Here is a 10,000-nt window from a genome sequence, read left to right on the forward strand (position 1 = left end):
TGTGTGTGTGTGTGTGTGTGTGTGTGTGTGTGTAGGGGATGAGTGAAAATGGGCGTGGTTACTCTAGCTAACCCTTCACGGCCTTCCACCACTTCTTCCCTGATCATCCCCTTTACCGCCTCGCTGCGCCCTCTCAGTACCTGCTCAGGTTGTGGAATTCCTCTTATCATTGCTACTCACAGCTTCTCCCCACTTGCACATTTTTCTTTTTTTTTTTCTTTCTCTTCTTTTCCGGTTTCTATTTCAGTAGTTGTCATTTTACTTTGCTTCCATTTTGCGCATGTTTAGTTACTTTGCGTTGTTTTCTTTCACATAAATTTATCACTTTGCATACAAGCATGAAATTACATACACGCATACAAGAATACACATTATAAACTAAGATGAAAATACAACTATACTAATGAAGACTACAGCTTTCTATCTAAAGACACTAAGGCGCCTCGTTAGGTTATTGTGACACTGAGTGCTTAGAATTTAATGTTCCTTAGACTAAAAAAAAAATCACTGAACCTGTAATGAAGTTCTGGATTTTTTTCTTTGCTACTCAGGACTTGTTCTCAATTACGCATCTTCAGTTCTCTCCATCAAGTTTCTACTTCCGTCTCTGAATTATTTTGTGGAGTACCAATAAGTTTTTTTTTTTTTCTGTTTACAACTAAGAACTTTTCTCCTTCATATCTTCAGTTTCTCTCTATCTTGTTTCTATTACTGTTTCGATCACTTTATTGTCTATTATTACCCGCTGCTCTTACGTTTGTGTTAGTATGTAACATATTGATACTAGTTACTCTAATTCACGTTTATCGCATTTGTATTACTGTGTATGCTCTTTTTTTTTTTTTTTTTTCTTCCACTGCCTTGTACCTATAACTTTCATCTACACATACAAGTGTTTCCTTTTTGACTGACTACCGCTGATCACCTCTGCTCTAAGATTTGATGACTCTCCACTTTACTGTTGTGAGTTTAGATGATGTACTTGCCCAGCTGATGATGCTTGCCACTGCTGCATCAGATGAGGAGCTTGGTGTGTTGGTAGCGTGGAGGACCAGTAGTGAGCTTGGTATTTCTGGTAGCTTGGAGGTCGTGGGTAGTAAGATGATATTGTCCATGTGTGCGGGTAAAAGACACGTATGATGAGAGTTCTTCTGGATTTAATAATAGGTAGAATGTACACACTTGATACGAGACGAGATTATAACGTGACGATTGACTGCTCTCTCTCTCTGAGGTGATATGAATGATGGGTGAGCAGCGTCTCTCAAGACTGACTGTGACTGAGCGGAACTGAGTGAGAGACCAAGACTGACTGGTCGTGACTGGGTGACTGACTGGGACGGAGTGAGCTCGCTACCATGCAGGTTGTATTTATCTCAGTTAAGTGAATCACGTTTTGACTTTTAGGGGAAGAAATGACCTATGAGATGCAAGGAAATGAGGTGAAACAGCTTATGAGAGGCTTCGTTTTTTTAGCCAATGACCAGGAAGGAAAAACTGGAAGTGGGTGTGAAATTCCCTTGAGAGGTAGAGGAGGAGGAGAGAGGTTACAAACAGAATAGACTGGCTGGCCATGGACACACGTGGGATGAATATGAACATACGCATGTGTGATGGATATATGAAATGGTGAAAATATATATATATATATATATATATATATATATATATATATATATATATATATATATATATATATATATATATATATATATATATATATATATAATGATTCTTGAGACTGATACACAACCTCGTATCTCCAGGTTAGGTATGTCAGATATCTAGCAATTCTTTCTTACAGCAGATTCACTTTAAGGTACCAAAAAAAGAAAAATGTTGGGAGGGGAGGGTCTGCCAACGCACACATCTAGCGCCTTTTTAAGACAGACGGTGGTTGAGTTACATAAAAAGCGAGATAGTTCACTTCCTAAGGCGCTTTCATACTCCCTCTCGAAGGAATGTGGGTTGCCGACTCGAGGAAAATACGAAGAAAAGAGAACAAAGGAGAGGAGAGGAGAGGAGAGGAAAGGATGGGGAGGGGACGGGAGGGGAGATGATGATGATGAGGAGGAGGATGGGGAGGAAGATGAAGAGGAGGAGAAGATAGGGGAGGGGAGGAGGGGGGAGGGGAGCGGAGGGGTGATGATGACGAGGAGGAGGATGAGGAGGAAGATGAAGAGGAGGAGAAGAGAGGGGAGGGGAGGATGGGGGAGGGGAGCGGAGGGGTGATGATGATAAGGAGGAAGATGAGGAGGGGAGGAGAGAAGAGAAGAGAACAGAAGAGAAGAGAAGAGAAGAGAAGAGAAGAGAAGAAAAAGAAGAAGAAGAAGAAGAAGAAAGAAAGAAGAGCTGTTTAAGAGCAGATAGTATAGAATGAATGGGGTGAAGAAGTGAAGTTATCAGTTTTTAGTTAAAGTACAAATATATATCACAAGTCTTACAAATGAGGAGCCTCTATGTCAATGTACTCGTATGTTTTACTTTCTTTTTTTTGTCTCCCCTTGCTCTTTCGTGCATGAATATTCTTTTAATGTCTGTCGCTGTGTAAAATACGATAAAAAAAAAATAAATAAATAAAAAAGTGTGTATTTCTGGACTGGAATCTTCAAGCATGATCATCAACTTGTATCGACTGTGGCCAAAGAGGTTTCAAGGTTGTGCTGGGAGAGATAGAGATAGAGAGAGAGAGAGAGAGAGAGAAAAAAAAAAAAAAAAAAAAAAACTGACTCAGCTAAATTTAACTCAAGCCGCATTCCGATCATTAGAGTAAGGAGAGGCACAGGAACAAGCGTAATTATGTGAAGAGAAAAAATATAAAAAAAAAGATCAGGGAAGAAAAAATGTGGAGAGAAAAAACGTAATTGTATATGAAGATGAACCCGGAGGAAAAAAATGAGGATGTGGAAGAGGAAGAAAAGACCCCCCAAAAAAAATAAAATAAAAAATAAAAATGGACAGTGTGTGTGTGTGTGTGTGTGTGTGTGTGTGTGTGTGTGTGTGTGTGTGTGTGTGTGTGTGTGTGTGTGTGTGTGTGTGTGTGTGTGTGTGTGTTTTGTCTGTTTCTGGATGATGATGATGATGATGATGATGATGATGATGATGATGATGATGATGATGCTGGTGATGATGGTGATGATGATAATGATCGGTGATGATAAAGTAGTAGTAGTAGTAGTAGTAGTAGTAGTAGTAGTAGTAGTAGTAGTAGTAGTAGTAGCAGTAGCAGTAGTAACACTGTATAATGATCATAATCTTCATCACATTTAAGCAATCCCACAACATACTCCTATCCACAATTGGTTCCTCTGGCCACTCGTTCACCTTCAAACACCACTTTTTCACCCTCCTGTAGTACTTACAAAAAAGAAGAAATATATACGCCCGATGGGGCAACAACAACCACGTAAAACCGCCGTCTGATGTCTCCACTGATGTACATGAAGACTACCACCTGTACTGCTATGTATTATGTATGAGGTGTTACTGCATTCCTCCAAGTCGATGGGTTATGTCAGAGGTTGAGTCTGACATATGAGCGTCTGTGGGGTGCGGCAAGGAAAGGGAGTCGAGGGCGTGATGGTTGGGTGAAATCTTGTCCTCTCCAGCTTATGATCCCTGCAACTTAACGCCGTGGGGAGAAATTTGGGTGTGTCCCCTGTGTTGTATTTTAGGGTGTGGGGGAGACTGCGTGTTGTGTGTGTGTGTGTGTGTGTGTGTGTGTGTGTGTGTGTGTGTGTGTGTGTGTGTGTGTGTGTGTGTGTGTGTGTGTGTGTGTGTGTGTGTGTGTGTGTGTGTGTGTGGTGGGGAGGGGTAGGTGCACGAGTTAACGTGATAACAAGGGTTCACGTTTAGAGGGACATGTGAGATACAGGCGTGCCACAGTCACGTGTATCGGCGTGTGGAGCACGGACGCGATGGGGGCGAAAAGGAATGAAATGGAGAGGGAACAGGTATAAGTTCTGGAGGGGGACAGGGATAGTCGTGGTGGGAGGCGGCAGGGAGCGTGGCCAGCCTGTGCACGCCTCCTGATGTGCGTGGCCTTGCGCGGGCTTGTGGATATCCTTCGTGTAAAGCTCTCTTTCAGGCGATTCTCCTCCTCCAGGCGAGGTGATACACCGTAATTCCTTCTATTTCCTTCCGTCCTGTCCTTCAGGTAGCTGTGTCTGTAACGCAACCGTTTCCTGAGCCGCAAATCACAAGAACAATGTTAAAGTCGTTGCATTGGCAAGAGTAGACCACGTGAAGAGAGCGCGGTACCCACGTGATTAGAGTCTGACTAGAAGGCTTTACTGTATATAAGACTGGTCAAGCCTTCAGATATCCAGTGTGCAAATTGTGTAGGGGGACGTTCGATTGTTGGTGTGACGGAAAGCCAAAGCTTAGAGGAAACAAGGGTGAAAGGGAAAAGATCGTAAATCTGTTTGGAAAATTAACTCCATAAATCACAGCTTTTGGAAGCCTCCGGAGTTGTGCGGTGGAAAGATACCCAACACTGGTTGTGAGTTTGGGAACTTTCCGCGATGCTGTTCTAACTTGAAGTCGTGTGATCTCTTTTGGCTAAATGGATCCATATATTCACTTTCACTCACGTAGTGTTACTGTACGCGAGGAGCAGTGCACGTCAGGGAGTGCCAGGATGTCTACAGAGCCAGGTGTGGGGCGAAGGAAAGAGTGCAGCTACGGCGGCAATGTGAAAGTTCGCTGCGCCAAAGTTTCGCAACTGGTGAACAGCAGACGCACGTATGGAAGCGATGAAAAGAAAAGAGTGGCATGTTATCGATGTGTTGATGGTGTTGGTGACGTGTTGGTGTAAAGTAGTGCAGTCAAGTGTTACTTTGCCAACACTGGAGGAGGAGCGGCAGGGACGGCTCTGCACCGCGACGATTTGAGCATTACACGGCTGTCACACCACCACTGGGGCCTCTCCCTCGCGTCCCCCGAAGCAATCCACACTTAGTTCACCAGCGTGAGAGATGTTTTAGGGCAGGCGAAGTACAGATGAATAAAATGTGTTGTTTGCTCACTTTCCTTCTTATGTATCTTTAATGACTTTATGTGGTGTAGATGAATTCCTGGAAGCGAGAAACGAGTAAGAATGTCTGTAGTCAATTTCCATGACTTGCAGATTTATAGGAAAAAAAATCTTGAACACCGGCTACTCGAGTACAGCGTGGCATCATTTGCCATCTAAATCATTAGGTCTAGTTGTCAGTACCCGTTGTCTTATTAAAGCCAATGGTTCATTAAACTTTGCATAACCTTATTCATTTATTTATATGAAAGGATTTAAAACCCGGTAGTCAAATCTATATTGTTTTGATTCATAGTTGAACGATGCCGCCTTTAATGCCTTTCTCCTTGTTGAATATCAATTCCAGTCTATCCCGCAGGATTCCGTGACCTTATTTGCACTTCGTTCTCTCCTGCATGGCTTCAGTTTCTCTTGCGCTGCCATTTTGTCGGCCATATTGTAACTGTGCGGGAGATGGAACAAACCCAGTCACGCTTGCCTTCGTGGTGACGGGAATACTGTATCGCAAAGATTTTCCGAGTATTTTCCTTTCCTTAGCGAGGTATGTGTGTGAGGGTGGAGGGGAACCATTAGACAGAGCACAAGCAAGCAAAACACCGTAATAAGCTCTGGACATGAATACAAATAAGACGGAAGCTCAATGCTGGTGGAAGACAAACACAGTACCACCAATGACATGCATTCCATCCCTAAAGCTGCATCAGTATTCATTCAGCACATGGGCTATTAAACACACCAAGAGGGTAACGCCTCCACTTTTACACCGGTATACAGAGGCAATGATAGCGTTGTGAATGCACTACACATTATTATATTATAGTATTACATTAATCCTTTGTATTCATAGCACAATATGACATTTACTTACTAATTATTTACTTTCAATGAATAAAAAACTAAACTAGAGGCACTTACAGGCTTGAACTCCTCCATCGTTCCTTTTGTTATCAGTGGTGGCTTTGGTGTCTTTCGAAATTATACTCTGAACTTGAAGGGAAGCCACAGCAGCTTGACAATTCAAACATGAGGAGAGCGAATACCAGGAGGCCTATTGGGGTGCATATATTGGTGATGATTACTCGAGTGAGGGAGTTTGGGGTGATAAAACGATGAACAACAAGGATGGTCAAGGTAACGGCGCAGTAGCCAGTATCTACCAGGGGTTCCCCGATCCCACTTTGCAAGAGGTCGCCATAACAACGCAATAGAGAAACACAAAGCTGTGGTGACGGTGATGGTGGTGGAGTTGGTGGTGGTAGTGATGACGGTGGTGGTAGTGGTGGTGGTCGAGGTTGTAGAAGCGCGGGGGAGGGAAAGGTGCGCTCCACATCCTTCTCTTTCACTGCCCCTCTTCCTTCGTCCCCATCCTGACATCCACCACATCCACTCCCTCATGCCCACACCACATCCCAAAGACACCTCCACATCTCCGCACTTTCAAATCTTCCCCTTACCCCAACAGCATCTCTCCCCGCTCCCCACCTGCCGGTTTCTTCCCCGTTTGTAGCAGACAACACGTGTCGCAATCACATTTACAGGGGATTCATATTATATACGTCATTGCACCAGCATGACGCAGGTGAACACGTGTCCGGTAATCCTCTTTTATTGTTGACAGGGCGATTATGTGGTGCGTCGCTTTCCACAGTTTCGTAAGTTAAGATTATATATTTAGAATCTTAAACCGGTTTCATCTGTCAGGGAAGTAAGAATAACAATAATAAAAACAACAAAGACGATGATGACGACAATAACAACAAAAAATGAAATAATAACAACAACAACAACAACAACAACAACAACAACGACGACAACAACGACAACAACAACAACGACGACAACAACGACGACAACAACGACGACAACAACGACATCAACAACGATAATTATTAAATACTACTACTACTTCTACTACTACTACTACTACTACTACTACTACTACTACTACTACTACTACTACTACTAATAATAATAATAATAATAATAATAATAACAATCATAATAAAAAATAATAATAATAACCATAACAAAATAACAGTAACAACAACAACAACAACAACAACAACAACAACAACAACAACAACAACAACAACAACAACAACAACAATTACCAGAAAACTTCGAAGAAATTTCCTACTTTAGCATTTCCAGACGTTCAGTACAATAAGAAAACCAAAATAAATAGAAAAAAATAAAACTTAAGGCGGTCCACAATCTAATTACTACTCGTATATGCATCTTTTTCTACCCAACTATTTCTTAACACGAAGCGAGGCAACACACTGAAGGGAAAGGACGCAAAGGGCGCAGATGAGCGAAGAAAGACACCACCACCACTTCCCAGAATTCTCTTTACGAAGAAGCCACAAGAGAGGCCAAGGAGAAAGGAAGCTTTTAACATGCGATACTCTTGAATTATGGGTCGGTGAAGTATGAATTGTGATGCAAATGTAGGTTTATGATGAGTTCTAATATTTCAGTGCATATCTGTTCCATCTGTCAGCCTGTCCACTCGTTTCTCGTTTATCTGTTCCGTGTGACTGAAATGTATTGAGATTAGAAGGCGCAGGCAGCACGGCACCTCGCGACCCACAGGATGGAACACACTGGGTCTGTTGTGTCGTAGTATTAGTAAGGAAGTGAACGGGAAAATAATATATAAAAGTGTACATAATGCGAGAACACATCTTGAAGTCAAGTTAACTGCAATACTGTTTCTTGATTTATGTACTGATATTTTTCATTTATCTAATTAAGCCACGACAATTATCAACCATTATTATTATTATTATTATTATTATTATTATTATTATTATTTGTAGTTGTGATTGCTGTTATTGCTGTTGTTACTGTTGCTATCATCATCATCATCATCATCATCATCATCATCATCATCATCATCCAATCTTCATCATTCACTTTAACTACTTACTCTGCATTTGATCTTATTTTCTTTTTACCGGCCGATATACGTAGCAAGCTCGTTAACTGGCCATTGCAAAACACCGCCACGCTATTCACAGCCTTAAACACACAAATATCGTGCGCATCGACACACACACACTGCGTAACACATGCGTCATATGAGACCACTGCGATACTGCACTCCTTTGAGAAAAAATAGATAAAATGAATAAATAAGTAATAATAAGACAGATAAATAATACATAAATAACAAGTAAATTAATACGAAATATAGAAATAAACTAATGAAAAAAATAAATAAAAAAAAATAAAATAAAATGAAACAAAAGTCAAATTGAAACAAAGAAAAAAAAAAGAAAAAAGAAAAGTTAACAATGCTATCAAGGAAATCACCCCAAGCGTTCATTCACATTATTTCACTGCCTCACTCGACTCACTATTCAAAGCACGTGTGGATGAAAAGGAGTATTCAGACACCCACAGATGAGCACCCGAGTCACGATGCCCAAGGTTAATGGTACTCAGCTTAGTTTTATGCACCATGGTAATTCTTATGGCAGTGAAAGACATTCCTTGTTGAAGCGGTGATGTGATGACCTACACCTAAATTTAAAAAGAATGGTATAAAGAATAAATAGACATGAATGATAAATAATACAATATACAAAATAGACGTCATCACTTCTTATCTTCTCTTTGATCTAAGTTAAAATATATACATGAATCTATCCACAGTAAAGCATAAGTGATGTTCGTTTGTCTTCACGTTATTTCCGACGATCAGGCGAGTGTCTGCAGTAATAACCTTCGCATTCTGCAGGAAACAAATCATTTACTATACTACAAAATGCCACTAACTCATTTACGTGTTGACAATTCCTGAGCTATTCTTAATAAATAAATAAATAAATAAATAAATAAATAAATAAACAAACAAACAAATAAAGACATGAAAAAAACAGAATTTCCCTATAATTTCTCATTACCGGGATTGCTGAGTATGTTTCGTGGGTCCATGCAAAACTCATACTGGACAGCAAAACTTTTACAAAGACCCCACCACACACATCCCCGACTAAAACATAAATGACTGTCTCTTAGAATACCAGTGGAGTTCATCCCTTCCTCCCAAATCACCCAGTATCTTTCTTTACAATCACGTCAATGTTAAATGCAAGGAGAAGCGAGGTGGTGTGGCACGTGAGGTTGTCACCAGCGTGCTCATCTTCACCGTCCTTCACTTTTAGGTAACAATGCAGCTTATTCATTCACCGCTCAGCCTCACGTGATCTTTGCCCATGATGACTCCTAAATGTGGGTGTTAATTTTTGTATCTATTATATATTTATGCGTCTGTATGTATAATATATCTTTCGTTATTATAAATAAAAAAAACAAAACACAATATTTTACTATCTCCATGACCACCACCACTAACAACTACGACTACTACTACTACTATTATCGCCACCACCACCACCAACCATTACCAAAAGTAAAAAGTAGTGGCACATAATTATACAAATCGTTCCTCCATTAAGCATCATTAATCAGTGCATCCTAGACAGCTCATGCAATGGAGGCCTTGGTGCATCGCGCTCAGAGGAAAAAACATACGTATAACGCAACGTATTCATTTAAACCGCGTCTGAGTTATGAGAAGTTTATGTTGGGAAGACAGACAGACAGACAGACAGACAGACAGACAGACAGAGAGAGAGAGAGAGAGAGAAGAGAAGAGAGAGAGAGAGAAGAGAGAGGCAGAGAACGAGAGAGAGGAGAGAGAGAGAGAGAGAGAGAGAGAGAGAGAGAGAGAGAGAGAGAGAGATAGTTCCTTTTATCTCAACAAACACCACCACCTCTAATAAACCAAGTATAATAAAAGAGGACGCTTTCTCTCTCTCTCTCTCTCTCTCTCTCTCTCTCTCTCTCTCTCTCTCTCTCTCTCTCTCTCTCTCTCTCTCTCTCTCTCTCTCTCTCTCTCTCTCCTCAACACGAAGCATTCACACCTGGGAGCAAGAATGAAATAAACTTACCTGA

General features: G+C 41.1%; 1 protein-coding gene across 1 annotated transcript in view; it reads right to left on the reverse strand.

Moving 5' to 3' along the window:
* LOC135100807 (proton-coupled folate transporter-like) overlaps positions 1-10,000 on the reverse strand; it is a 123,459-nt gene that overhangs the window by 60,942 nt on the left and 52,517 nt on the right. Inside the window, exon 11 of the transcript XR_010268924.1 lies at positions 9,997-10,000. This exon is cut by the window's right edge and continues 162 nt beyond it. The gene's annotated coding sequence lies outside the window, so the exon portion shown is untranslated. The remainder of the gene's footprint in view (positions 1-9,996) is intronic.

This window comes from Scylla paramamosain, chromosome 5, assembly GCF_035594125.1.
Source record: "Scylla paramamosain isolate STU-SP2022 chromosome 5, ASM3559412v1, whole genome shotgun sequence".
In the NCBI taxonomy this organism is placed as follows: Eukaryota; Metazoa; Arthropoda; class Malacostraca; order Decapoda; family Portunidae; genus Scylla; species Scylla paramamosain.